The sequence below is a fragment of the Ailuropoda melanoleuca genome, chromosome 13 (assembly GCF_002007445.2).
Source record: "Ailuropoda melanoleuca isolate Jingjing chromosome 13, ASM200744v2, whole genome shotgun sequence".
Classification (NCBI taxonomy): Eukaryota; Metazoa; Chordata; class Mammalia; order Carnivora; family Ursidae; genus Ailuropoda; species Ailuropoda melanoleuca.
In genome coordinates, this window is record NC_048230.1 from 88,059,105 (window position 1) to 88,065,104 (window position 6,000).

Genomic DNA, 6,000 nt, shown 5'->3' on the forward strand with positions numbered 1-6,000 from the left:
GTTGGGAGTGACACTATGTCACTCTTAAGGCTAGATCATTATAAGTGATACAACTTCCATCTGGTCCTTTGAGATTCTCAAACGTGGAGCCCAATCACCAAGAGAGACCACACAGGAAAGCCATGTTTAGGTTTTCTGGCCAACAGCCCTAGGCCTACTCTGAGACAACAGCTAGCATCACCTTCCAGAAATGTGTGGGAGTGAGTGTCAGATGATTCCAGCCCCACGCCTCAGGCTACTCCAGCACAAAGCAGAGGGGAGCTGCCAAAAAAAAAATTGGAGATAGCATTTTCTGATCCTATTTAAGGGTGACACAGCAGGAATTATGGGAGGATGCTATAACCTGAGTGACATTTGTGGGTGACCTTGAGTCAGTCATTCTGTATGAGTTATGCTAGGTTAGTCATTGCAGCAAAAGCAAACAAATTTCACATCTTACAATTTCACATCGTCAGTGTTTATTTCTCACTCATATGACAGTTCAAGGAGGAGCAGGTAGGTCTTCTCCACACCATGACCCTGGGGATCAAGTTTCTTTCCATATGGTGGCTCTTCCACTTTTGAGAACCTCCTTGGAATCTTTTACTGTATCCTATTCATTTAACTGATCTATCAGTGAAGAAAAAGAATATGGAGGATCATATAGGAAATTGAATGGCTCAGCCTTCAGTGAGTTCTATCACTTCTGCCCACAATTCACTGGCCAAGACCCAAACATCTGGCCTCATCCTAACTGCAAAGGAGTATGGGAAAGATGGTCTTCTTGACTACTCAGAGAGAACATCTAGCTGGTTTCTGACACATAGTGCCTTAATTTCCTTTCTGAAGATGAGGATAATAATAATAATACCGACCTCACCAGGTAGCTGTGAGGACCAAAATGTAAGAAGTTGTTTTATCATTGAAGAAGTTGAAAGGGCTGTACACATTTGAAGTATTATGGCATCTTCCACCAGAGAAATTACCTGAGATAATAGACATTTTACATCATCATTCTGGGGTCCTCATGGGTAATGGACAATGATAAAGCATTGCCCCTGCCCCAGGCTGTCTTAATCTCAGCACTGGCAACAATTGCCCTATACCAACAATTGCGTCTCCCTGGTGGAGAAGCAACATGTTATACAAAGCAGCTCGACCACATGTTATTTAAGCTCAAAGAAAGAAATATCAGGAACGCAGTCGGTCCCTCACCAGGCAACATTCAAGTGGGACATTAAGCAGAGATGCACTTGTTGTTTCTGTCTTCAGCTTTGTACTACATTGGTGGCTACCCAGGCTCTGTTTCCATAGCAGCATAATAACTTCATATAAACAAGAGCAAGAGAAAGATTAATAAAAGGAGCTGAAAACAAATAATGTCCACAAGGCTTTCTTACTTCAGTAAGGTGCTTAAATTGGGGGAAGCCCAGTCTTTTCATCTGTACAACGGGGATAATAATACCCGAGCTGCCTAACTTAAGCACTGTGGAGAGGATCATTTAAGGAAATGCTCTGGATAGGGCTTTATAAACTGCATAAAATGTATACTGTAAAGTGGTGCGCGATGGTGCTTTTCCTGCTATTGCTTGAGAAACGGTGGGCAATGGCCTCATTGTGTAACTCTAAAAAATCACGACCATTTTACTGATTATAAATTTTCCGTATAAAACTTGGAAGATACAGGAAAGTATAATTATAGCTTCTGCTACTGAGTAATTTCTATGTCCAGTTGATTCACCCTCATGGGATGGGCAGTAGGATCCTGTCTTCCTGCTTGCATAACAAACAGCTGAGCAAGCCTATTAGATTTGAGGTACTCATGAGGCTTGCTTTATCTGTTTTTTTCCAAAACAAGCAGCTCAGCAGTTTCATTACATGTGTCAGGGCCTGAAAAAAGTCCATTTCCTTTGGGCCTATATGTTTCTTCCTAAGAATCTTTCCTAAAGATATAAGTACAGCCCAGATTTAAAGGTCCAAAGTTGGCTACTGGAGGGTTATTTACAAAAGTGAGATGTTGAAAATGTAAACACCTGTCATTAAAGTAATGATTAAGTAAATCATGAAACATTCCCACAGTAGAATATTATGGGATTCCCTAAGAGTAACGTTTAAGTTATATTTTTAATGATATGGAAAATTGCATATTACATAAATATTCACAAGATGGTGAATGCTATATAGTTTTATCTCCACTGGGTTCAAACTGTGGAAAAAGGACAGGGAAGAAATAGGTCAAAAGGAACTGCATTGCTCCGGATGGTAGAATTATAAGCAAGTTTCTTTTTTTGGTGTGTTCTTCACCCCCACCACCCGCTTTTCTGTAGTACTTTTAAAAGTTTTTACATGGAAAAAAAGTTTCTACATAGAACAAGATTTAAAAAAATAAAGTAAAACACTGAGTTAAGTTTAAAACGCTGCAAATTGCAAATTCCTCTCAAATGGATGTTCCCTATCTCAACTCCATTTGTCTCATTTATTTACAGCTTCATTTGCTTTTTCTTATAAATGCTTATGTAGCCACTGGTGCCACTAGCACTAGGTGAAATTCAATTCCAAATATGTAAAGGCTGGAGCCAGCCACTCACCAAGGCTTCATCTGCTGAGCGAATCTTCAAAGGAACAAAGAAGTAAGCGGTTCTCATATTGAATTTCTACCTTCAGGCACAGGTCAGAAAGCACAATCAAATGTTTTCCATAATGGCAAGCGTATCTTTCACAAACAAGATTAAGAGGAAAAGGAAGTATAAACATGGATCCAATTACAGCTGCGGCCTGTTGGAGATTAACCTCCGTGAAGAATCAGGTCAATTTAGAGAGGACAGTTTTGCTGAGGATGCAAACGGACTTGGTTGCCTTTAGAACTTGATAATCCCTGTGAAGGCTCAGGGGAGTAAGTTTCATGTGAATGGAGACTGAATGTCCTTTTGAGGAGTTTGCATAGAGGATAGTCAATGAAACAACCTATAGGCAGGATTTCCATCATTAGAAGTGGAGTGTCCATATGGAACAAAGCATTTCCAGAATCATCTTGTCTACCTCATCTGTTCTTGCTGGCTTCCCCCAAAGGCCTCTAGAAGACTAAGTCACATATGGCGTGACTTCTGAGCAGAAGCCAATAAAGTCAGATGTGTACTATCCATATGTGTCAGATACGAAGACAAGGAAATTATTTGTTCTGAGTGTCAGTATTTCATGAGGCCTTGCAGAATCCTTGACAACCAGGACCCTACAGATATTCACCTTGCATCTTTCCTGGTGGAGAAGATGAGTCAAGCAAGATTTCGCCTATGAGATATTGTTTTAAAACTCTAAATTTGGGTTTTGCTTGGAGGGTAGACTTAGTGACTGTGATGGTGTTTGTTGATCCTGGGCATCTCAGAGATATCCACACTTGAAAGGGATCTTCAGTTGAACACATTTTGTTGCCCACGGATCTTTTGTGACTAATGTCTGATGTTGGTTGGTATATCAAGTAAAGCTGGTATTAAGTCTTGTGGTTGTGAACTTTTCTGGGACCAGGGGTATTTGTTAAGGAGGATGTTGTACATGGGATAGTATGGTTTGGGGGCTCAACCAAAACTTGTACTGATTTACTTGCACTGTTAAGACTTTAATTTCCTTGTCTCTCTCATGATGTGGTTCCTGGCTCTTCACTTTGCATTTCTCCTCCTCTGTCCCCATGAGGGGTTCACCAGCATCCCTTAGCTTCCTGGGGTTGTTCTCAAATTTCCCTTTGTCTGTCTGACCAATTCTGGGTAAAGCCACTGCCCTTCTTGTTTTGAGCCCAGAGCCTTTGTGCACATAAGTTCTTATGATAGGTCCTGCCATGTCTCCTGTCATGGAGTCCCTGCATGGTGACCTGACTTGTACCCCTGCACCCTTCAGGTCCTGGAAACCAGTTCTGCTTTTTCAGGTTCCCTGCCAGATATTAGAGCCCTGACTCTGAACCCAACTTTCTGGCGCCAACCACTTCTAAATCTCATCACTTCCCCATCCCTCCTGGTGGGAGTGCGCACAGAATGGTTGTCATCTCTGCTATTTCACTCTGGGTCCCCAGCTTTCAGATCCTTTTCTGAAATGCAGCATACTATTGACCAACCCTGACAATAAGCTGCAGGGAGATACTTCCTACTTGAGTAGAAGCTTTTCAGCTGACTCTGTTGCACCCCTCAGATCCAAGAGATGAGGGCAACTAACTCAGGATGCTGCTACCCAGAAGCTAGATCAAGTTGAAGAGTGAATTTTCTGAGGTGGAGAGGCTTTCTCAATGACATCAGCTTCTTACCCCAGCTTTCTCGAAGTATAATTGACAAAACTATATATATTGAAAGTATATAATGTGATGATTTGATACATGTATACATTGTGAAATGATTACCACAATCAAATTAATTAACACACCTGTCACTTCATATAGTTATCTTTTTTTTGTGGTAAGAACATTTAATATCTATTCTCTTAGCCAATTTCCAGTATACATTATAACTACTGTGGTCACTGTGCTATAAGTTAGATGCCCAGAATATATACATCTTGTTACTGAAGTTTTGAACTCTTTGACCAACATCTCCCCATTTCCTCCACTTCCCAGCTTCTGGAAACCACCATTATACTCTCTATTTTAATCAGTTCAATATTTTTTTTCTTTTTGTATTCCACATGTAAGTGATACTGTTCAGTATTTGTCTTTGTCTGGCTTAACATTAGCTTCTGATTCAGAAGCAAAGATAGATCTCCCTGCATGACAGACAGGTCATTCAGGAAGGCAAGACCAAATTACAAGGATGGCCTTGAAACCTCTGATGATTGGGGTTGTACTGTCGAAATATCTTTCCCACCATCATGAGGTTTCACAGTCAACTGTGAAGCATATGCCCCTTCCTAAATAGAAAAGTGAAATCCAGATTATTCAGGGAGAATATCCTTCATGTGTGGGGTAGCTTGTTCACATAGCTCAGATCTTGTCCTCTCAAATCTGGCCCTCCTCTTGAAGATTTCTTACTCATGTTCTGGCCTGAGTAGAGACACAGCTCTTCCCCTTAAAAGCATAATTGGGAAAGTCTGACTCTCAATAGAACTTCCCTAAAGTCTTCTGGATTGCAGAATGGAAATATACACTGAAATTAACCACAAATTAGATAATCTGGCTATAAAGTACAGAGTTTTCTTGTTTTGTTTTGTTTGATTCTTGGGATGCTCTGCAGGGGATGTATTCATCTTAGGCCCTAGCTTTCTGATGTATCAAACCCTGGGTGGATGTTGAGAAGTCCACAGCTGAATTTCAGCAAGGTCTATCAATACTCTGAATTGCAATTGAATGTTTGTGTGCCTGTGCATTTTTCTGGGAATAGAATCTACAACTTTCATGAGATTCTCAAAGATTCCTTTGTATCTCCAAATGGTAGGCACCATTTTAGCTCCTATAACAGTCCCACACACCTGGATATCTCCTTAAAGTTAAGACATTAAAAGCAGGAGACAATGGGTAGATCCTCTCTCCAGTTTCCTCTGATGGGTGATTGGCCCCAAGAATGACCATCTCTTTCAAGGGGGACCAAACCACACTGCTAACCAATTCAAAACACAATTCCAAGAGAAACATTTGGGATCATGTTTATTATAGAGCTAGCCTCTGTCTGGCTCTCACCAAGGTCCCCTACAAACCAAAGTTTCTCATTTTATGCCTGTAAAAACAGGAAACAGTTGTTAAAACCTCTCACATATTTTCCTTCCAATTTCAATTGAATTGGGTTTTTAGAATGTTTAGCAAATTTTGTTTTGTAGAGAACCAGTGCAGAGATCTTTAACTTTAATCAGTTTTATGTTCTCAGAAGGTTAGAACAATTAATATTGTGGAAACAGTACCACATATAGTCCCAGGGATAGCTATGAATATAAAATGATACATTAGTTTAATTCCTCCAATGAATGGCTTATTGTGTCTGTCAACAAATGTGGCTTCATGGGTAATTGGCAAAATCACACAGATACTTTTCCAAAGAATCCACATTGGGCTAG